This window comes from Canis aureus, chromosome 27 (genome assembly GCF_053574225.1).
Source record: "Canis aureus isolate CA01 chromosome 27, VMU_Caureus_v.1.0, whole genome shotgun sequence".
NCBI classification, from domain to species: Eukaryota; Metazoa; Chordata; class Mammalia; order Carnivora; family Canidae; genus Canis; species Canis aureus.
In genome coordinates this window covers 30,966,260-30,990,930 of record NC_135637.1, presented here as the reverse complement: position 1 = coordinate 30,990,930, position 24,671 = coordinate 30,966,260, and the positions used below count along the sequence as shown (strand labels likewise).

Genomic DNA, 24,671 nt, shown 5'->3' with positions numbered 1-24,671 from the left:
CAATATGTGTCCTGAGACTGAAAGCTCCTATCAATAGGCCCACAGATTCTCATCTACTATGATAGTTAGACCCTAGGAGCACCTGGTTAACAGGAACTCTCGCTCTCTGGCCATCTGTGGGCTGAGGACAGAAGATGAAGGGGCCCCCCAGTAAAGCTCCTGTGACAGCATCTCAGGGGTCATGCAGATTCCCTGGCTTGTCAGAACTGAGATCAGAACCCTTTTATCAACTGCCAGAATGGGTCTCCAGGTGTTGGTGAGGCTCAGCCTGTGACTTCTGCTTCTGATGCTCTTGCTACTGCCACCATCACGTCTTTCTAAGGACACCAATGTGGGAATGAAGGCTCCTCTTTCCCTCACTTCCCCCAGAACTCATAGCAGCTCCTACCTAGACAAGGGGTCTCAGAAGACACAGAAGGGCTATGTCTCCCATTTGGTTGGGACACAGAATCTCTTTGACCTCAATTCAGAGACAAGGGAGTGGTAAGCCCACTGTGTTCATCTCTCACCTGACATCTGAGGAATCTGGGGTTCCTATGCTTGGTCATTTACCTATTTGTTCAAGTTTCAATGCTATGCTATCCTCTCATTAGTCTTCAGGGGAATGCCAATTTTTGGTATTTCTGCTTCTTATGCTCCTGCTACTGATGCCATGGACCAACGTCCATCCAGGGGAACCACATGCAAAAGAGGCTCCTCCTGCCCCTTCTATCCTCAAGGCTACTCATAGCAGCCCATTTGTAGACAAAGACGCTTCATGAAAACAAAAATTTCTTGTCTTTATCAGCTGGGGAACACTTACTTCTATGCTGATTTATATTCATTTTTTTTCTTTGTGATTTGAATTAAATGAAAGAAATTATTTTGCACTTGAAAATATCATGGGACCTCAGCAGTACCCATGAAGTGCTTGAAGACTAAGTCAGCCCTTATTTTAAACTGATATTATTATCTACATGAGTATAACTGGCATTGACCAATTTCTAATCTTGGGGTGTTTTCTAAATAGATGCCAGTGTAAAATTAAATATTTGCCACAGGAAACCTCCATGTGAGCAATTACAGCAGATTCATTGACAATCATTAAAAACTGCAAGTGCCTAGAAATCCACATGTGGATATTAATTCCAAGTTTGTATCTAATAACAAAAACCTGGGACTGACTAAGATGTTACCCAGGAAGGGGCCCACGTATAAAACATGATATGTTCATAGTAGGATCACAGTGTAATCACATTTTAGAAAAGGCAAATCTTCCATGAGAAGGCAGACACCTGCTGTCCCTGGGGTCTACGGAGGAAAAGGGGTTGAACGTGTGGACAGTCATCTTCTTATGGCAGGCCCGTCAGACCACTACATTTATCCTTCTGCGAATTTTTTATTCTCAAGCTTAAGCACACACAGCAAGTCTTCTTTAGTAAGAATGGTGTCACCCACACTGACGATGATATTTTAGCGGAATTCATATGTTTTCCCTTCCCTCTGAGTCCCGGGCCTGTTCACAACATCCCCTCACCTACCACAGCTGCCTTTCCTGACTGGCATGTTTCCAAACCAAATCCATGGGTCTCCCCGCATTGGAAACTGAGACTAGCAGCTCTGAAGAGGACAGGAATGTATACAGAAAGCAGCCCTGGGCTCTGGCTAAAAGGGAGGAGCCCTTCCAGGTCGAGTGGACACATTCCTGCCATCAGGGGGCAGTATGGGTTTGGGAGGCTCAATCCTGAGAGATGCTGGCAATATCCCCACAGGCCTGTGAGGGTCAGGATCCTGCTCAGATCTGTTAGGTGTGTGATCTGATGACATCTGTGATCAGTTATGTCTGCTGCCCTGGCTGGAGCACAGGGATAGTGGGTAGGAACCACTGCCTTGCCTGCAGAGTGTCCACAGTCACAAATGCCACCTGTGGGGTTCCACATCAGGGCCTGTCTTGAGAGGCGCAGAGAAGGGGGTCTCCTCTGTGACCAGCAGTGTCTTCTCTCCCTGAGGAGGGCAACTCTCCACATGAATAGCTACTTATATGGAGTGAATCCTGGGAAGAACTGAGCGTTTATGGGGCAGAACTGGGTCTTCTGTTCCCCTTCTCAATCCAGAGCCAAGGATAGGGACTGGACCAAGGGAGGCACACCGCAAGTGTCTGTTGATTCTGAGCTAAAGGACTCTTCCATGGAAGATGAGATCTGGGACAAGGCGTTGGGCAGACTCCAGGGTAGTGGATTCAGGGGCTTCATTCCATGGTGGGACACAGAGGGGCAGGAGTCCTGGGGGGACACCTGAGAAATCAGAAGTGGGGCCTGAGGACTTTCAAGCACTTGCAGGTGAGCTCCATAAACAGGCTTTGGTGCAGGCACCTGGGGAGGCTGTGTCTGCGTGTGAAAGATAAAGTCCGTGTGCAGGCATGAGGGAGAAGCACAGGCCGCGAATCTGAGAGAACTGACTTCTCAGTCTGCACCTCCACTCTTGTTAAATACCAACCTTGGAGGAAACAGATGGGTACGAAGGTGCCAGCCCATCTCAACACTGTGCGGAGGGTATAAGACCTGGGATCCAAGGCTCGGGTGGGGCCTGAAGGACCAAGATCTGGTGTCTCCACCATGGACTGGATCCTGCCTCCCTCCTCCATGTAGTCACAGGTCAAGTGAGGAGAGTGGTCACTGTCCCCCAAGAACTGGCATCTTCCAGGCCTTACCCCTGTACCATCCCTTCCAGCAGTTTTCACCTGCCTCTTAAATGGAGCCCTAAAAAGAAATAATTTCCTTTTAAGATATTGTTTATTTATTTGGAGAGAGATGAAGAGAAGGGAGAGGGCATAGCAGAATCCTTGTTCAGTAGGGAGCCAAACACAGGACTCCATCCCAGTACACCAGGGTCATGATTTGAGCTGAAAGATGATTAACCAATTGATCCACCCAGGCACCACCTAATTATAAATTTCTAAATACAGATTAAAAATGAGAAAATTGGGGATCCCTGGGTGGCTCAGCAGTTTAGCACCCGCCTTCAGCCCAGGGTGAAATCATGGAGTCCTGGGATCAAGTGCCGCATCAGGCTCCCTGCATGGAGCCTGATTCTCCCTCTGCCTGTGTCACTGCCTCTGTGTGTGTGTGTGTGTGCGTGTGTGTGAGTGATAAATAAATAAATAAGATCTTTAATAAATACATTAAAATATTTAAATAAATAAAATGAGGAATTGGTGGACAGGACACAGGATGAACTCCGCATTGTCAGTTGCTGGGAAATATTGTAAAAACTTGTAATCACAGACTGATCCAGAAGCTGGACTCAGGCACTCTGAGGCCATTCAACTCTGTCCTTGTTTGTGGATTGTGGGTTCTGCTTGACTTAGCTGCTCCCAGAGTGCGCTCCAAGAATGTATCCTTGACATAGTGATGTGGTGTTGATGTGGTGTACACAGGCCTCAACATAGTAAAGGCATATTCATAAACATAAGACTTAGTGGATGTGTGTGAAGATCTATTTGTCTTGCTGCTGACCAACACAAGCGTTGTATGCAGTCCTCCTTTGCTTATTAGTCATCTGCTGACCTGGAGTAGCCTTCCACTTTCTCCTGTCTCTGTTCCCTGTGAGGACAGGAGCCCATTTCTGCTCATACCTGGGAAGCACCCTAGAGCGTTGGAAACCCACACCAGGTGAGCAGGGCTGGACACCTGCATCAGGCACCTGGAATGGAGCAGGGATGTGTGAAGGCAAAAGGCAAGCTGCAGAGAGAGCATGGTGGACGTTATTGTTGATGTTCTGTAGGAGGTGAGGGGTTCTAAGCAGTAAGTAAGCTCAGATACCCAGGATGATCACTGGTCGGGTAATACCAACCACGTGGAGAGGTTTCTCTGTGACTGTCTTTGCTGTCTGTCCCACATTTGAATTTTTTCCTTTTGTGTATATGTGTTATTACTGTATCCACGAAGCTCAAAACCTAGCCTGGCACCAAGGACGAATTCAACACCAGTTTCTTGAATGAATGTGTGAATTCACTGGAATAGGATTCCCATGAAGAGTAATAGATCACTTGATGGGATGAGCACTGGGTGTTATACTTTATGTTGGCAAATCGAACTTCAATTAAAAAAAAACAATAGATCTAAGGCAAAGACAATGACGTTTTCTTGTGGAACATTTCATATTAAGAGGGCTGAATTGATCAAAGAGGAGTTGGGAACTAAGCAGTTGATATTAGGACAGAACAAGAGAAAAACACAGACTTCAATCTTGGTGAAGGTGACAGTCCATGGACTGGATTCAATGGGTTCCTGCAGGGAAGAAGAAAGGACATGATTAGCCTCCAGCTACTGGTGGAAGAAACCAGAGGGAGGAGCGGGATCATAGAGCATATTCTGAGTACAGAAGACAATGTACTTGAGCAAATGAACTAACATACATGTCAGGTGTATGACCATCTGCTAACAATTCACCAAATCAAGTACCAGAAAAATTATCATTTGCCTACATAAGCATGGAATTGGTAAAAATACAACATAGGATCAAAAAATTGTAATATTTACTTCCTCATCCCCATCCATGCCACCCATTTGCCATGGTGGCAAATCTATCGAATAATGTTGGTGCAGGAGTTTGGTGTTCACTGAAAAGAAGTTTCTTCACATGGGGGAGGCAAAGATAGAAGCCAAGATATAAATCTGTGAGAATTGATTCCCCTATTTCTCTGTATTTTTTGACAGTGTGGCATGCTGTAAATGTAGAATCTGCAAAATGACATACATCATGCTTGTGTCATGGTAGCTATTAGAGCAGTCTTTCCTTAAGATTTTATTTATTCGATGGACACCGAGGCTCCTTCCACAGTTTGGCTATCGTGGCCATTGCTGCTATAAACATCGGGGTGCAGGTGTCCCGGCGTTTCATTGCGTTTGTATCTTTGTGGTAAATCCCCAACAGTGCAATTGCTGGGTCGTAGGGCAGGTATATTTTTAACTGTTTGAGAAACCTCCACACAGTTTTCCAGAGTGGCTGCACCAGTTCACATTCCCACCAACAGTGTATGAGGGTTCCCTTTTCTCCACATCCTCTCCAACATTTGTTGTTTCCTGCCTTGTTAATTTTCCCCATTCTCACTGGTGTGAGGTGGTATCTCATTGTGGTTTTGATTTGTATTTCCCTGATGGCAAGTGATGCAGAGCATTTTCTCACATGCGTGTTGGCCATGTCTATGTCTTCTTCTGTGAGATTTCTGTTCATGTCTTTTGCCCATTTCATGATTGGATTGTTTGTTTCTTTGGTGTTGAGTTTGAGAAGTTCTTTATAGATCTTGGAAACTAGTCCTTTATCTGATATGTCATTTGCAAATATCTTCTCCCATTCTGTAGGTTGTATTTGAGTTTTGTTGACTGTATCCTTTGCTGTGCAAAAGCTTCTTATCTTGATGAAGTCCCAATAGTTCATTTTTGCTTTTGTTTCTTTTGCCTTCGTGGATGTATCTTGCAAGAAGTTACTATGGCCGAGTTCAAAAAGGGTGTTGCCTGTGTTCTTCTCTAGGATTTTGATGGAATCTTGTCTCACATTTAGATCTTTCATCCATTTTGAGTTTATCTTTGTGTATGGTGAAAGAGAGTGGTCTAGTTTCATTCTTCTGCATGTGGATGTCCAATTTTCCCAGCACCATTTATTGAAGAGACTGTCTTTCTTCCAATGGATGAATGGATAAAGAAGATGTGGTTTATGTATACAATGGAATATTACTCAGGTATTAGAAATGACAAATACCCACCATTTGCTTCAACGTGGATGGAACTGGAGGGTATTATGCTGAGTGAAGTAAGCCAGTCGGAGAAGGACAAACATTATATGTTCTCATTCATTTGGGGAATATAAATAATAGTGAAAGGGAATATAAGGGAAGGGGGAAGAAATGTGTGGGAAATATCAGAAAGGGAGACAGAACGTAAAGACTGCTAACTCTGGGAAACGAACTAGGGGTGGTGGAAGGGGAGGAGGGCGGGGGGTGGGAGTGAATGGGTGACGGGCACTGGGGGTTATTCTGTATGTTAGTGAATTGAACACCAATAAAAAATAAATTAAAAAAAAAAGATTTTATTTATTCATTCATGAGAGACACAGTGAGAGAGACAGAGACATAGGGAGAGAGGGAAGCAGGCTCCCTGGGGGGAGGCCTATGTTGGACTCGATCCCAGGACCCCAGGATCACCCCCTGAGCCAAAGACAGACACTCAACTGCTGAGCTACCCAGGCGTCCCAGGCAATCTTTCTCTTATGACAACATGAAGTAGTGTAACACAAGGCAATTTATGGCACAGTAGGTAAAAACTCTTACCTGGAAGCAAAACTGATGAAAAACTAACAATGAACGTTTAACCAAAATCACAGACCAATGAAGTGGTTCTAAGTGTGTAGGGTCTTCTCTGGGATGAAAATAGTTGCCATTGATGTACATTCCTGAACCTCCTGAGATTGGAACACCTCTCAAGAGTGAGATACAAAAGAATCAGGTACAATATATTAGAATTGCCATATCTAGAAATCAGATCAGAGATGTGTGAATAGACAGGGACCTGGCAAGTTGCAGAAACCAGCTGGACTCACGTCTTCAGGCCAGGGTGAGTGTGTGCTCTGCAACCCGCAGGGGGTGCGGTGGGACTTCCCTGTGGTCCCGACTCCACTGCTTACTGAGGACCATAGACACTAAGGAGCCTGGTCCTGGGGGCTGGGCCCTGTGCTCCCTGCTGAGGACTCAGGCCTGGCAGAGATTTCTGAGGGATGTCCAGTGTATAATCCTCTACAATGCACATGACAGCTTCTACCCACAGCCTGGAAAGAGTGCTCCCTGGTCCTCAGTGCTGAGGGAACTTCTGGGAGAAGAGGACTCTCCAAACCAGATAGGAACCAGGTAAGAGGAAAGAAATCAGCCTCCTGCACAGAACTGGCCATCTGTCAATGTGGACTCATCACTGCTCTGGACGTGATCCTCCTCTGTGTGGTTTTACAAGAGACCTCACCTCAGTCCTGTCCCATGAACAGCCCAAGGATCTGTGGACAGACTCACTATGTGGAGCATGAATAGGGTAAAAATGTGTCCTGTAGGGATGGGAGGCCACATAAGGGGACACCAGGCCTGGCCCTAAGGAACTTGACAGTGGACAGCGTAGTGAGGAGGCAGGAGTTATCCCTAATGGACTCGTGTCACCATGTCGTACAATGCTGCGTCTAGGCCTGGACTCAGGGAGCACCTTTCACATGATTCTGAGGGATAAGGGTTAATCAGAGCAGAAAACTTGCCACCCACTACTGCCTGTGTCAGGGCTCATAGCTGGGACATCTACACCCCTGTCCCATGCAGTCCCTCCCAGCCCTACCCCCTTAGTATCCTCAGACAGAGGGTCTAGGGTCTTATTTGCATGAAAGGCCCCTCCTTCTCTTGGAGGATGAATGGGGCAAGGGACAGATTAGAGGAGGTCTGCTCAGCTGTGGGTCCCCAGAAGGCAGGATCAATCACTGATGACCTCCAACATGGCCTGGTGCCCTCTCCTCCACACACTTCTCGCTCATTGCACAGGTGACTGGATAAGGGAAAGGGAAAGGGATCCTGGGAGGGCACATGGGCTCTGATTTTTCCACTTTTCTGTAGAAAAGAACATCACCCTCTCTGTGTCTCTCCCCCTTGCAGGGTCCTGGGCCCAGTCTGTGCTGACTCAGCCGCCCTCAGTGTCGTGGTCCCTGGGCCAGAGGGTCACAATCTCATGCTCTAGAAGCACGAATAACATCGGTATTGTCGGGGCGAGCTGGTACCAACAGCTCCCAGGAAAGGCCCCTAAACTCCTCGTGGACAGTGATGGGGATCAACTGTCAGGGGTCCCTGACCGATTTTCTGGCTCCAAGTCTGGCAACTCAGCCAACCTGACCATCAATGGGCTCCAGGCTGAGGACAAGGCTGATTATTACTGCCAGTCCTTTGATACCACGCTTGGTGCTCACACAGTGCTCCGGGCCTGGGGGGAAGTGAGACACCAACCTGCCATCCCCAGTGTGACGGTGCTGCCGGTGTAGTCCTGAAAGTTTGGCCAAGTCAGTTCTTCTTTGTTTGTTTGATATAAACAGGCGTCTGAGACTCCCCTCAAGGAATTTGTCTACAATTCTTTCCACATTCTCTTAAACTTCTTGAAGCCTGTCCTTGGGAACAAGATATTGTATGATTTTCTTACATTGAGCACGGATTCCTGGGTGCCAAGGGCAGCTGCCCTGAGGACAGAGTCCATGACAGGTCAGGGCAGAATCAGGGACCCTGAATCCAGCTCTGTCTGAGTCAGGACACATCAGGAGTGTCCAAAATGTGTCCTGCTACCCACAGCTCCATGAATGGGCAGTCAAATCCTCATGTATTATGATGGCTAGACCTTCTGTGGACCCTGGTCCATTTTCTGGCTCCATATCTGGCAGTTCTGGCTCTCTGACTATTGATGGTCTGAGCCTGGAGGATGAGGTCACGCTTCACTGCCTCTCCGGTTACAGCATTTCAAGGCTCACATAGAATCTCAGGTCCTTAAGAACGGAGACCAGAAACCCTTTGTCATCTGCTGGGAGGGGGAGCCCGCAGCAGCTGCTCAGGCTCAGTGTGTGGCTCCTGTGTCTGCTGTTTCTGTTGCCAACATGAGTTTAGGTCTATGCAGGGCTGCCACCTGGGTCTCAGTGCTACACCTTCCCTTGTGTGCCCAAATATACTCACTGTAGCATTTTCTGAGAAAAGAGGCCTCAAAGGAAAAAAGAAAGGCCTCAAAGGACACAGAAAGGTCATCTCCCCCATCAGCTTGTGACACAGGGTCTCTTTCTACTGAAATACATGGACTGGGGGTGGCAGGGCCAGGGTGCTCATCTCCCACCTGACTTCTGGGGAATCCAGGATCTCTAATCTTGGTCATTTAGCTATTTCTGGAAGTTTCCAGATGCATGGAATCCTCTGGCACATCTTCAATGTGAATGCCTGTTCTTTTTGCTCATTGGGTGATTGCTTCTGTCACTGATGCACCAATTCCAGAGTATCTATATCTGAATCATAGATATGGATCTTCTGACGTAACTCCCTTTCCATTCCCAGCAATGCTGAAGCCTAACCAGGAATTTTTTCTTGCATTGTCTGACACTTGAAGAAACACGTTGAGTTTATTTATTTATTTATTTATTTATTTATTTATTTATTTATTTTTTAAAGACTTTACTGATTTATTCTTGAGAGACACAGAAAGAGATAGAGGCAGAGACTCAGACAGAGGGAGAAGCAGGTTCCATGCATGGAGCCCAATGTGGGACTCTATCCAGGGATTTGAGGATCATGCCCTGGGCCCAAGGCTGGAACTAAACCGCTGAGACACTCACCGTTCCCCAAGATGTTCAGTTTAATGGTATTTAGGTCACATTTGCACATTCTGTAATGGTAGAAATGTCTTCCCACCACCACCCCATTAACTATTTTCCTTGGTGTGAGACTGAGTTACATGTCTGTGCAAGAAAGCGACTCATCATTGTAAAATTTCTCTGTTTCTATTCATGTGGTTTTTATGAGGACTTTGCTTTCACATTAGTCAAAATTTCTTTCAAGGTCTAGTGAGATCATGTAATTTTACTCTGTTCATTTATTAGTATGACTGTTCTTAGATCAATTATCTTTATGAAAACCCACTCCATATCTATAATAATCCACAATGGTTATAGGGTCTGATATATTAGTCTGATAACACATTCTCACTGTTCATAATTTATTTAGAACATTTGAAACAGTATTTCTTCTTTTTAGTTCACAATATTCCACAATCTTTCTTTTTCTGTATTTTATGTGTCATGTGTATGTATCCCTATTGTCTTTATTTCCATAAGAGTTTAAATTTTCCAATGTTTTCAATGTTTAAAATATAAATGTCATATATATGACATTTATTTTAGAGAGACAGGGAAAGGAAGAGAATGAGTTGGGGAGAGGCAGGGGAAGAGGGAGTGAGGGAATCTCTAGCAGACTCCCCACTGAGTGCTGAATCTGACATGGTGAGACTCGATCCCATGACACTGAGGTCATGACCTGAGATAAAATCAAGATTCAAACACTCAAGCTCTTTCCTGGCTGGAGAGATGGAGGGTGCAGAACAGCAGAAAAAGGGTTCCTGCTGTGCCAGAAACGCTTAAGAAAAAGTGAAGGAATTTTGCAGAGTTGAAGATCAAGTGTCTGAGAAAAAAGTTGCCCAAAAGATGCTTTGAAAGGTAAGGAGGAAGCTAATCTTTGAAAAGGCTAAGCATTAACACGAGGACTCCAGGCAGATGTACAGAATTGAGATGCAAATGGCGAGGATGGCGAGAAAAGCCGGCAACTTCTACGTGCCTGCAGAACCCAAATTGGCATTTGTCATCAGGATTGGAGGTATCAATGGTGTGAACCCAAAGGTTCCAAAGGTGTTACAGCTTCTTTGCCTTCTCCAGGTCTTCAATGGCACCTTTGTTAAGCTCAACAGGGCTTCAGTTAACATGCTGAGGATTGTGGAACCATACACAGTAGGCTGTACCCAAACCTGAAGTCAGTGAATGAGTTGATCGACAAGCATGGTTATGGAAAGATCAACAAGAAGCGAAATGCCCTGACAGGTAACACATTGATTCCCCGATCTCATGGTAAATATGGCATCATCTGCATGGAGGATCTGATTCACACAATCTATAATGTTGGGAAATATTTCAAAGAAACAAACATCTTTTTATGGCCCTTCTAATTATCTTCTCCATGTGGCAGAATGAAGAAAAAGACCACTCATTTTGAAGAATTTGGAGATTCTGGAAACTAGGAAGACCAGATCAATTGGCTTATTAGAAGGATGAACTAAGGTATCTACCATGATTATTTTTGTAATCTGGCCAGTTAATAAATGACTGCTTTCAAATGGAAAAAAAAAAGAATCAGACAATCGTTGAGGCACCCACACACATGAAAAAGTATATATATACTAAAATCAAACTATGATCTCTGAAGGTTTGTTAGTTTCCTTTGTTGTTTTTGTTTGTTTGTTTTGTATTTTTTATTGGAATTCATTTACCCATCCTATAGTATAATAGCCAGTGCTCATCCCGTCAAGTGCCCCTTCAGTGCCCATCACCCAGACACCCCATACCCCCACCCACCTCCCCTTCCACTACAACTTGTTCGTTTCCTAGAGTTAGGAGACTCTCATGACTTGTCACCCTTTCGAATATTTCCCATTCATTTTCTCTCCATTACCTTATAAACCCTTTCACTAGTGTTTATATTACCCGTATGAATGAGAACATACCCTGTTTGTCCTTCTCCGATTGACTTACTTCACTCAGCATAATACCCTCCAGATCCATCCACGTTGAAACAAATGTGGGGTATTTGTCTTTTCTAATAGCTGAGTAATATTCCATTGTATATATAGACCACATCTTCTTTATCCATTCATCTCTCGATGGACACCAAGGCTCCTTCCACAGTTTGGCTATTGTGGACATTGCTGCTAGAAACATCGGGGCACTGGTGTCTTAGAATTTCACTGCATCTGAATCTTTGGGGTAAATCCCCATCAGTGAAATTACTGGGTCGTTGGGAAGGGATATTTTTAACTCTTTGAGGAACATCCACACAGTTTCCCAGAGTGGCTATACCAGGTCACATTCCCACCAACAGTGTAAGAGGGTTCCCTTTTCTCCGCATCCTCTCCAACATTTGTTGTTTCCTGCCTTGTTAATTTTCCCCATTCTCACTGGTGTGAGGTGGTATCTCATCATGGTTTTGATTTGTATTTCCCTGATGGCAAGTGATGCAGAGCATTTTCTCATGTGCATGTTGGCCATGTCTATGTCTTCCTCTGTGAGATTTCTCTTCATGTCTTTTGCCCATCACATGACTGGATAGTTTGTTTCTTTGGTGTTGAGGTTAATAAGTTCTTTATAGATTTTGGAAACTAGCCCTTTATCTGATACGTCATTTGCAAATATCTTCTCCCATTCTGTAGGTTGTCTTTTAGTTTTGTAGACTGTATCCTTTGCTGTGCAAAAGCTTCTTATCTTGATGAAGTCCCAATAGTTCATTTTTGCTTTTGTTTCTTTTGTCTTCGTGGATGTATCTTGCAAGAAGTTACTGTGGCCAAGTTCAAAAAGTGTGTTGCCTGTGTTATCCTCTAAGATTTTGATGGAATCTTGTCTCGCATTTAGATCTTTCATCCATTTTGAGTTTATCTTTTGTATGGTGAAAGAGAGTGGTCTAGTTTCATTCTTCTGCATGTGGATGTCCAATTTTCCCAGCACCATTTATTGAAGAGACTGTCTTTCTTCCAATGGATAGTCTTTCCTCCTTTATCAAATATTAGTTGACCATAAAGTTCAGGGTCCACTTCTGGGTTCTATATTCTGTTCCATTGATCTATGTGTCTATTTTTGTGCCAGTACCACACTGTCTTGATGACCACAGCTTTGTAGTACAACCTGAAATCTGGCATTGTGATGCCCCCAGATATGGTTTTCTTTTTTAAAATTCCTCTGGCTATTCGGGGTCTTTTCTGATTCATCACAAATCTTAAAATAATTTGTTCTAACTCTCTGAAGAAAGTCCATGGTATTTTGATAGGGATTGCATTAAACGTGTAAATTGCCCTGCGTAACATTGACATTTTCATAATATTAATTCTGCCAATCCATGAGCATGGAATATTTTTCCATCTCTTTGTGTCTTTCTCAATTTCTTTCAGAAGTGTTCAATAGTTTTTGGGTATAGATCCTTTACCTCCTTGGTTAGGTTTATTCCTAGGTGTCTTATGTTTTTGGGTGCAATTGTAAATGGGATTGTCTCCTTAATTTCTCTTTATTCAGTCTCATTGTTAGTGTATAGAAATGCCATTGATTTCTGGGCATTGATTTTGTATCCTGCCACGCTACCAAATTTCTGTATAAGTCCTAGCAATCTTGGGGTGGAGGCTTTTGGGTTTTCTATGTAGAGTATCATGTCATCGGTGAAGAGGGAGAGTTTGACTTCTTCTTTGCCAATTTGAATGCCTTTAATGTCTTTTTGTTGCCTGATTGCTGAGGCTAGGACTTCCAATACTATGTTGAATAGTAGTGGTGAGAGTGGACATCCCTGTCTTGTTCCTGGTCTTAGGGGAAAGGCTCCCAGTGCTTCCCCATTGAGAATGATATTTGCTGTGGGCTTTTCATAGATGGCTTTTAAGATGTCGAGGAAAGTTCCCTCTATCCCTACAATCTGACTAGTTTTGATCAGGAATGGATGCTGTATTTTGTCAAATTCTTTCTCTGCATCTAATGAGAGGATCATATGGTTCTTGGTTTTTCACTTGCTGATATGATGAATCACATTGATTGTTTTATGAGTGTTGAACCAGCCTTGTGTCACAGGGATAAATCCTACTGGGTCATGGTGAATAATTTTCTAAATGTGCTGTTTGATCCCATTGGCTAGTATCTTGTTGAGAATTTTTGCATCCATGTTCATCAGGGATATTGGTCTGTAATTCTCCTTTTTGGTGGGGGTCTTTGGTTTGGAAATTAAGATGATGCTAGCCTCATAGAACTAATTTGGAAGTATTCTATCTCTTTCTATCTTTCCAAATAGCTTTAGTAGGATAGGTATGATTTCTTCTTTAAACGTTTGATAGAATTCCCCTGGGAAGCCATGTGGCCCTTGACTCTTGGGTCTTGGGAGGTTTTTGATGACTGCTTCAATTTCCTCCCTGGTTATTGGCCTCTTCAGGTTTTCTATTTCTTCATGTTCCAGTTCTGGTAGTTTGTGGCTTTCCAGGAATTTGTCCATTTCTTCTAGATTGCCAAATTTATTAGCGTATAGCTGTTCATAATATGTTTTTAAAATCGTTTGCATTTCCTTGGTGTAGGTAGTGATCTCTCCTTTCTCATTCATGATTTTATTATTTTAAGTCTTCTCTCTCTTCTTTTTAATAAGGTTGGCTAATGTTTTATCTTTCTTATTAATTCTTTCAAAGAACCAACTCTTGGTTCTGTTGATCTGTTCCACAGTTCTTCTGGTCTCGATTTCGTTGAGTTCTGCTCGAATTTTAATTAACTCTCTTCTTCTGCTGGGCGTAGAGTCTATCTGCTGTTTTTTCTCTAGCAGCTTTATTTGTAAGGTTAGCTTTTGTATTTGAGTTCTTTCCAGTTTTTGAATGGATGCTTGTATTGCGATGTATTTCCCCCTTAGGACTGCTTTTGCTGCATCCCAAATATTTTGAACAGTTGTATCTTCATTTTCATTGGTTTCCATGAATCTTTTTAATTCTTCCTTAATTTCCTGGTTGACCCTTTCATCTTTTAGCAGGATGGTCCTTCACCTCCACGTGTTTGAGGTCCTTCCAAACTTCTTGTTGTGATTTAGTTCTAATTTCAAGGCATTATGGTCTGAGAATATGCAGGGGACGATTCCAATCTTTTGGTATCGGTTCAGACCTGATTTGTGATCCAGTATTTGGTCTATTCTGGAGAAACTTCCATGTGCACTTGAGAAGAATGTGTATTCAGTTGAGTTTGGACATAAAGTTCTGTAGATATCTGTGAAATCCATCTCGTCCAGTGTATCATTTAAAGCTCTCGTTTCTTTGGAGATGTTGTGCTTAGAAGATCTATCGAGGGTAGAAAGAGCTAGATTGAAGTCACCAAGTATAAGTGTATTATTATCGAAGTATTTCTTCACTTTGGTTATTAATTGGTTTAAATATATGGGAGCTCCCATATCCGGGGCATATATATTGAGGATCGTTAAGTCCTCTTGTTGGATAGATCCTTTGAGTATGAGATAGTGTCCCTCTTCATCTCTCACTACAGTCTTCGGGGTAAATTTTAGTTTATCTGATATAAGGATGGCTACCCCTGCTTTCTTTTGAAGATTATTTGAATGGCAAATGGTTCTCCAACCTTTCATTTTCAGGCTATAGGTGTCCTTCTCTCTAAAATGAGTCTTTTGTAGACAGCAAACAGATGGGTCCTGCTTTTTTATCCGGTCTGAAACCCTGCGCCTTTTGATGGGGTCATTAAGCCCGTTCATGTTCAGAGTTACTATTGACAGATATGAGTTTAGTGTCATCATGATATCTATTCAATCCTTGTTTTTGTGGATTGTTCCACTGAACTTCTTTTTTTTTAATTTTTATTTATTTATGACAGTCACACACACACACACACAGAGGCAGAGAGAGGCAGAGACACAGGCAGAGGGAGAAGCGAGCTCCATGCACCGGGATCCCGACGTGGGACTCGATCCCGGGTCTCCAGGATCGCGCCCTGGGCCAAAGGCAGGCGCCAAACCGCTGCGCCACCCAGGGATCGCCTGACATCTTCTTAAAGGGGAATTTTAAGAGTCCCCCTTAAAATTTCTTGCAGAGCTGGTTTGGAGGTCACATATTCTTTCAGTTCCTGCCTGTCTTGGAAGCTCTTTATCTCTCCTTCCATTTTGAATGAGAGCCTTGCTGGATAAAGTATTCTTGGTTGCATGTTCTTCTCATTTAGGACCCTGAATATATCCTGCCAGCCCTTTTTGGCCTGCCAGGTCTCTGTGGAGAGGTCTGCTGCTACCCTAATACTCCTCCCCATAAAAGTCAGGGATTTCTTGTCTCTTGCTGTTTTAAGGATCTTCTCTTTGGAATTTGCAAGCTTCACTATTAAATGTGAGGTGTTGAACGGTTTTTATTGATTTTAGGGGGGTATCTCTCTATTTCCTGGATCTGAATGCCTGTTTCCCTTCCCAGATTAGGGAAGTTTTCAGCTAGGATTTGTTCAAATACATATTCTGGCCCTCTAGCCCTTTCAGCACCCTTGGGAACCCCATTTAAATGTAGGCTTTTCTTCCTCAGGCTGTCGTTTATTTCCCTTCATCTGTCTTCATGGTCTTTTAATTGTTTGTCTTTTTTTTCCTCAGTTTCTCTCTTTGCCATCAACTTGTCTTCTATGTCACACACTCGTTCTTCCACCTTGTTAACCCTCATCGTTAGAGTTCTAATTTGGATTGCATCTCATTCCATTGATTTTTAATTTCTGCCTGATTGGATCTAAATTCTGCAGTCATGAAGTCTCTTGAGTCCTTTATGCTTTTTTCTAGAGCCACCTGTAGCTGTATGATAGTGCTTCTGATTCGGCTTTCTGACATTAATTTGTAATCCAGATTTTGTAACTCTGTGGGAGAGAGAACTGTTTCTGATTCTTTTGAGGTTAGGTTTTCCTTCTAATCATTTTGCTCAGTGCAGGGTGCCCAAAAACATGTTGTATTGGGAAAAGGAGAAAAAGAGAGAGAAGCATAGAAAAGAGCGAAAGAAAAAAGAAAAAAGGAAGAAAAAACGGAAAAGAGAGAAGAAAAAGAGAAAAAGAAAGAAAGGAAAAAATAAAGGGTGGGGGAAGCAAACAGAAATCAAAAAACAAAAAAATAAAGCACGGGGGAGTATCTCTGATTCTGTATACTTTAAGTCAATTGACTTCCCCTGGAATTTTCCCGTCTAGTTGGTTTTCTGGGGGAGGGGTCTGCTGTGCTGATTTTCAGTTGTTATGCTTGGGCGATCTGTTCTGCCCCCTGCCTGGTGCAGGGCTCAGTGGGGGTTGTTTACCCCGTGAGGCCCCAGGAGGAACAACTTCAGTGGTGGCTTCCAGCTCTGGAGCCCTGGAGTCAGCTCCCACAGTAACTACAGAGCTCTCCATCTGCAGGGGCCTGGATGCTCTGGGGACGGGGCCGCTAATCTGCTCAGCTCGTGGCAGGAGCGTCCTTGCTGTCCTGGGCTCTCCTGGCCTCTGTCTGTCCCAGGGGGAGGCCGGATACTAGGCTGTGTCCCCAGCACCCTGTGCTCCTTGGCCTGCGCTGTTGGATTCGTGCTCTGGCTGCGGAGCCGCCTCTCTGTGGAGCCGCCACCCGAGCCCCTCCAACCTGCTTCCGGGTCCAGCTGTGTGCGCTGCTGCCCTTCAGGGAGTTCAGCGCACTCTCCCCAGGGGCGCAGGTGCATTGTTAGTGTCCCAGGGAGCCTGAGGGCATTCCCGCCCTCCTGGGGTCCCGCTCTAACTCCCTGCGAGTGCCTTTCCACCCGGGAAGATTGGTGCAGCTCCTGCTTCTCCAGGACAGAGCTCTCCTATCCTGAGCGCACTCGCCCCAGCCTTATCCCGGCTCCTCGTGTGGCCCCTCCACCTTGGATGACTTTTGTTTCTTTATTTCTTTTCCCCATTTTCCTATCTTGATAGAAGCGGAACTCTTCTCACTGTAGCATTCCAGCTGTTCTCTCTTTAAATCTGAGGCCGAATTAATAGATTTTCAGGATGATTTGAAGTTTATCTAGGTAAGTTGGTGGGGACAGGTGATTTGGGGACCCTACTCTTCCGTGATCTTGCCCCTCCTCTCCCAGCATCCATTCCGGATCAAAACTCTTCAGAGTGTAGGGATAGAGGGAACATTCCTCAGCATCTTAAAAGTCATCTACGGAATGCCCACAGCAAATATCATTCTCAATGGGGAAACACTGGGAGCATTTCCCCTAAAATCAGGAACACGAGAGGGATGTCCACTCTCACCACTGCTATTCAACATAGTACTAGATGTCCTAGGCTCAGCAATCAGGCAATAAAAAGAAATAAAAGGCATTCAAATTGGCAAAGTAGAAGTCAAGCAAAAACAAATTAAAACCATGACTTAGATTAACTTCCCATTTACCAGCGGAGAGTGTAACATACTTATATCAACTCTGGGAATGGGCTTTATATTCCCACATTTGTCGGTTCTGCATGTCCTGTCATTTACATCTTATCAGGAGTTTGTCTTGTCATAACATTTTTTATATTAAAAAAATTCCCTCCTGTTACTATTGAAAGATATGAGTTTAGTGTCATCATGATACCTATTTGGTCCCTGTTTTTGTGGATTGTTCCATTGGACTTCCTCTTAAAGAGCAATTTTAGAGTCCCCCTTAAAATTTCTTGCAGAGCTGGTTTGGAGGTCACATATTCTTTTAGTTCCTGCCTGTCTTGGAAGTTCTTTATCTCTCTTTCTATTCTGAATGAGAGCCTTGCTGGATAAAGTATTCTTGGTTGCATGTTCTTCTCATTTAGGACCCTGAATATATCCTGTCAGCGCTTTCTGGCCTGCTGGGTCTCTATGGAGAGGTCTGCTGTTAATCTAATATTTCTTCCCATAAAAGTTAGAGATTTCTAGTCTCTTGCTGCTTTAAGGATCTTCTCTTTATCTTTGGAATTTGCAAGCTTCACTATTAAAAGTCGAGGTGTTGAGCGGTTTTTATTTAATTTAGGGGGGGAATCTCTCTATTTTCTGGATCTGAATGCCTGTTTCCCTTCCCAGATTAGGAAAGTTTCAGCTATGATTTGCTCAAATACATATTCTGGACCTCTGTCACTTTCAGGGCCCTCAGGAACCCCAATTAAATGTAGAAGGTATTATGCTGAGTGAAATAAGTCAATTGGAGAAGGACAAACATTATATGGTCTCATTCATTTGGGGAATATAAAAAATAGTGAAAGGGAATAAAGAGGAAAGGAGAAAAAATGAGTGGGAAATATCAGAAAGGGATACAGAACATGAGAGACTCCTAACTCTGGGAAATGAACTAGGGGTGGTAAAAAGGGAGGTGGGCAGGGGGTGGGGGTGACTGGGTAATGGGCACTGAGGGGGGTACCTGATGGGATGAGCACTGGGTATTATTCTGTATGTTGGGAAGTTGAACACCAATAAAAATAAATTTATTTTATTTTATTTTTTAATAAATTTATTTAAAAAAAATAAATAAAAAAAATAAATTTATTTTTTATTGGTGTTCAGTTTGCCAACATAGAGAATAACACCCAGTGCTCACCCCGTCAAGTGCTGTTTCAGTGCCCGCCACCCAGATATCTCAGTTGGGAGAGCATTATACTGAATCTAAAAAATAAATTTATAAAAAAATATTCCCTCCCTGCTTTTTTTACATGTTGTCTTAGTTTAGTAGCAGTTAAATGTGAGATTTTAGAATTTTCCAGATGTGTTCAATGTCTGAGCATTTGCTTCCACAAACCTTCCCTTCCTCAGCGCTCACCACAGATCCGCCTCAGCTTTCATTGTGCAAATTACTCCTACACTTCTAGACTCAAAAGCCTTTTTACTTAAATATCTGAGTCAGAACAAGGTCTTTCCCCAGACACTCTGTCCTCAAGGCAGTCAGTGGGATCTTCCTCAATGAGATGAGGCAGTTCCTCAGTGTTGTTGGCATAAATTCAAACTCCGCACCCCTAAATGTCCACCATGGTCCTCCCTGCCACCAACACGGCCAGGCCCTTGTCCTCTGACCTCCACCATTAGAGGTTGTTGGTGTCAATGCAGGGGAACCTTGGGTAGGGAGAAGATTCTCTGTTCTTGAAGGAGTAGAAGAGCTGGGAAAGGAGCACAAACACTGAATTCCTAGATCAGAAATGGGGACACTGACCTTGAGCAGCAGGAACAGTGCCTATGGCCGGGGGCTGGTGTGCAAGCCTGGTGAGCAGTCCCCAGGGTGGGTGTGGCCATGTATGGGGGACAGGAGCCTAGGACTGAACTCTCGGCCCACTCCCTGGGTGCAGGACAGGGGACAATGTCCTGGAGGCAGCGTCTCTCAGTCCAGGCTGGCTCCCTGGGGCCGTCCCTGCAGCTTACTGGCAGTGTGTGTGCTAGTGAGTCCTCCCCTCTGCTGTGGGTCCCCAGGTGTGAGTGGGTTATTGATAATGTAACACTTGCCCCTCCTTGTCTTCTCCATGAGAATATTCCAGAAGGGCTGAGGACAGTGAGCATTTGTTAGGGGGGATGTTGCAGACCTTCACACCCCAGGGTGAGAAGGACTCATGGAGGAGCATGAGGTAAATGTTCAAGGTCAGGCTGCAGTGCCCTGGATAGCAGGTGTCTAGAAGTGGGGATGTAGATGAACCCCAACCTCTGTCACCACCTGCATATCCCCAGGACCCCAGCCACAGGTAGGCAGAGCTGGGGGTCTCTCTCATCCCTTCAGCCCTCAGGGGAAGAAAACCTCACCTGGTTACTGCTCCCCACCCCCTCTTCCTCTTCCTGGTGTCTGTCATGGGAAGGGGCCTGGGAGGCCCCCCCCCTGAGCTCTGAGGGCCTGGGGCTGACAGCAGGTAGGCCATGGGCCCAGACTCAGGCAGGCACTGCCTTCCCAGCTGCCAGCACCCCATGGACCCCAGGAACAGGCTACCAAGCCCTTGTGGCCCCAGCCTTGGTCCCTCCTAACTGAGATGAAGGGACAGGAGCCCAGAGCAGAGCCACCTGCCCCGGTGCTGTGAGTCCCATACCCATTGTGCATGGAGGACAGGCCACACTCAGGTCACACCCAGCCTTCCTGAGGTTGCAACTTATGGGCCCAAATGGTTCAGAATCCCCTTCAATGGCTTCTCCCTGGGGACTGTCTCCAAATGTCCCCAGTGCTCTACTACTTCTCCAGGATTAGAATGAGGCTCAGGGTTAGCACGATCCCCAGGGAAGGGAACACATAGACAAAGAAATCAGTGATGTCGCCATAGACTGCAGTGTGCATCCCCAAAGTTTGGTGTCTCTCTGTCTCTCTCTGTGTCTGCTTCTGACCCCAGCTCCTTCCTCTGTCAGATGTGCCTCGATCCACACCACTTGTGGGGAGGCCATAGGCTACCTCTGTCACTATGATGACCTGTTTGTGGCGTCAGATGTGTTCTATAATTTCCAGATTGGTAAATAATCAACCTATAGTTTTCATTTTCCTTTGTTGTAGCTGCAGGACCTCCTGCAGTCTTCACAAGAACCAGAAGGGAAGGTATGACCTTGACATGGGTTATAGAGAGGCTTACCCCCTCACAACACAGGACCTCCTGTTCCTGAAGGGACAACGCTGGCTCCCATCATCTGTGACCACGGAGGTTGTGGTACAATTCCAGGCAAGGCCCTGAGACATCACAATGGATGAGGGGGCTCATATGCAGTTTCTTTGCTCCCTTTCCAAACTGCCTGTTCAGAATCCCTCAGGTCTCCACCTTCCTCTCCTCCACATTTAAGGATATGAGGTCACACCTCCTTGGAGAAGTGGATGGGATGATGTCACACTGTGCGCCACATCAAGGACCCCAGACTCCTAGATGACAATCTGCCTGCATGAAGGTGTTGTCGCTCTGGGGTACAGTTTACTGAGCTGTGACAACACAGCAGTGTGGTGTGGCCACGGTCACAGGGCTGTGTAGGTGAGTGACATCACCACGAATACAGTCACCTCACACACTCACCCTCCTCCTTCCTACACCTGCTGTCAATCACTGGCCTCCTTACCACCTCTAGATTCCCACCTCTTCCAAAATACAATGAAATAAATACCTTGATGGACCTCTGTCACTTTTCAGCACCTTGATGAAGTCCCAATAGTTCATTTTTGCTTTTGTTTCCCTTGCCTTCAGAGATGTATCTTGGAAGAAGTTGCTGTGGCCAAGTTCAAAAAGGGTGTTGCCTGTGTTCTCCTCTAGGATTTTGATGGACTCTTATCTCACATTTAGATCTTTTATCCATTTTGAGTTTATCTTTGTGTATGGTGCATGAGAGTGGTCTAGTTTCATTCTCCTGCACGTGGCTGTCCAGATTTCCCCAGCACCATTTCTTGAAGAGACTGTCCTTTATCCAGTGGATTGTCTTTCGTGCTTTGTGGAATATTCGTTGACCATAGAGTTGAGGGCCCATTTCTGAGTTCTCTATTCTGTTCCATTGAACCATGTGTCTGTTTTTTTGCCAGTACCACACTGTCTTGATGATCACAACTTTGTAGTACAACCTGAAATCTGGCATTGTGATGCCTCTGGCTCTGCTTTTCTTTTTCAATATTCCCCTGGCTATTCGGGGTATTTTCTGAATCCACACAAATCTTACGATGATTTGTTGAAACTCCCTGAATAAAGTCCTTTGTATTTTGATAAGGTTTGCATTAAACATGTAAATTGCCCTTGGGTAGTTTTGACATCTTCAGTGTTAATTCTTCTAATCCGTGAGCCTGTAATATATATCAAAAGTACACGTGGAGCCTCCATGGAAATGGAATACCCTGAATTCTGGGATACCATTGTTTCTTGATGGAAGGTTTTAAAAAAGCATCTGACATAAGGGACCTGGAAAGCTATCCAAGTACATGTGGCAGTCCATGAAAAGGTCCTATGTTCAGCGCTCAGAAAGAAGCATTCCCCAAATGCAGCTTTTGACAAGTCTCTCATATAAGGAGGGACAATCTGTGAACAGAGTCCCTTCAGTGCAGTTATCTCCTACCCTCTCACCTGTCTGCATTAGGACCTATATCAAAAGAAGCTGAGGAGGCTCGAGGTAAATGCAGTCTACTGAGCTCTGAGGAACAAGTGTTATCTGTAGGCAGCTTCAGAAAATCCTCTCTCATATGGAACTTAGATCCTAGTCCACAGTTGGTGTGAGGCCCGATGAAAGGCCCTGAGCTCAACTCTCAGAAAGCAGCATTCCCTGAATACAGCTTTTCGCAAGGTTCTCAACAATGGAGTTCGAACCTAACTCCACTCTAGGTGAAGACCAGGGAAAACGCGCTGTACCGAAATATAAGTAGCCAGCATTTCTCCCCTGCAGCTTTCAACTAGCCTCTCACATAAGAGAGTTAGAAATCATCCACACAGTAGTGAAAGGTCCATGGAAATGCTCTGTAGGTAGCTGTGAGCAATCAGCGTTCCTTGAGCACAGATTTATAGACCTTCTAAACTAGCAGCAGAACCTACATAGAAATAAATAATTAAGATCTTTTAAAAAATAACCATGTGCAGAGTTTTTATTGCATTCAGATGTGATTATAAATAACATTCCATAAAGAAGCATGGGAGGTTTTCTCTAGAGATTTTTTTTTTAATTTTCATACTTTTTGTTGTGGCATTGATTTATGTGTTCCACGCAATCATCAAATAGTAAGGAGAACTAGTCATATGGATGAAGTTAAGCCAGTAATGAGCATGGCTGCATGGAGAGCTGACATGTGCATCAGCAGAGCGGGGATGAGGCTGAAGGACCACGACAGCTTCATGACCTACGAGGGGTTCATTTACTGAGAACTCAGAAGATGGTAAGTGAATGTACACTGGCCTAGAACAAACTGTCCAAGGCCACAGGGACAACCTTTTCTTTCTTTGGAGACCCTCTGTATACAAATGGGCTACAATGAGTGACCCTGAGTTCAGAGATGATGATGGAGCTGTCATTTCCAGAAGGGTCCTCAAGATCGACCTGGATCTGGGCCTAAGGCATCAGCCAAGGAATAAATAGAATCCCACAGGGTGGGGAGGCCTCGGTGGCTCAACAGTTGGGCGTCTGCCTTCAGCTCGGGCGTGATCCTGGGGTCCTGGGATTGAGTCCACATCGGGCTCCCTGCATGGAGCCTGCTTCTCCCTATGCCTATGTCTCTCTCTCTCTCTCTCATGAATAAATTAATAAAAACTTTTAAAAAATGAATCCCATGGGTAGCCTAAGCAGGCAGCTACTGAGGTGCTCACTCACTTTGTAGACGGCTAAATAGGTTTTTGTCTCACTTCCCCACAGGCCTGGGGCACCAAGGGTGCTTTGAGACTATTATCCCCCACTGAGCAGTAATAATCAGCCTCATCCTCAGCCTGGAGCACAGAGATGGTCGGGGTGGCTGTGCTGCCTTACTTGGAGCCAGAGAATCCATCAGGGACTCCCGAGGCTCAGTAGTTATCAGCATAGATGATGTTTCTGGGGCCTGTTTCTGGGACCTGCTGGTGCCAGCTCACGTAATTTCCACCGATGTTGGAGCTGCTTCCAGTGCAGGAGATGGTGACCCTCTGGCCCAGAACCCCAGACACTGAGGCTGGCTGACTCAGCACAGACTGGGCCCAGGACCCTGCAAGGGGGAGAGACACAGAGAGGGTCATGCTGGGGTCTGGACACAAAAGGAGAATGCAGGATCCCATATGGAAGCCCAGGGCCCCTCCCCTGTCCCCACATCCAGTCACCTGTGCAGTGAGTGAGGAGGGTGAGGAGGAGAGGGCACCAGGCCATGGTGGAGGTCTTCACTGATCCTGCCTCTGTTGCCCCACAGCTGAGCAGAGCCTCCTCTCATCTCTCCCTTCCCCTCTTCATCCTCTGGAAGAGGAAGGGGCGGTCTATGCAAATGAGACACCCCTCCCCTGCTCTCTGACCCTCCCTGGCTCTGGGTCATGTATATCTGCTTGAGGCTGACCTGGCGTGGGCAGGGGAGAGGCTGTGTGGGACCAGGGGTTGGAGAGGTCTCAGCTGTGAACCCTGATCAGAGGGCACAGGCAATGCCATGTGGTGTTCCCAACTCTAAGAAAACCTGATCCCTCAGAAATAAGCCTCAAGCTGTATGTGGCATCTAGAAACCACTTCCACATGCATGATATGGGGATAAATGGCCAGAGGACACAGGTACTGCCTGCAGACCTCTATCCACTCTCCTCCTCCTTTGTGATCAGGACATGCAGCCCATCATGTGGCCTCCTATCACACAGTGTTGATTTTAGGCTTCACTCTAATTGCTCGGTGTGAAACCATCCACGGTTCCCTTGGCTGTTCAAAGGCCATTCAGGACAGAGGTGATGTCTATATACCAACTCCTCTGACATCACTGTCATATCCAGAGGAGTGACTGGTCCCCATGTACACGTGGCCTCTT

General features: G+C 45.1%; 1 pseudogene and 1 gene segment (V, D, J or C); one reads left to right on the top strand and one right to left on the bottom strand.

Annotated features, from left to right (window-relative positions):
• LOC144299103 (immunoglobulin lambda variable 1-40-like) overlaps positions 1-24,671 on the bottom strand; it is a 296,751-nt gene that overhangs the window by 79,902 nt on the left and 192,178 nt on the right.
• Positions 10,108-10,891, top strand: LOC144299551 (large ribosomal subunit protein uL30 pseudogene; annotated as a pseudogene).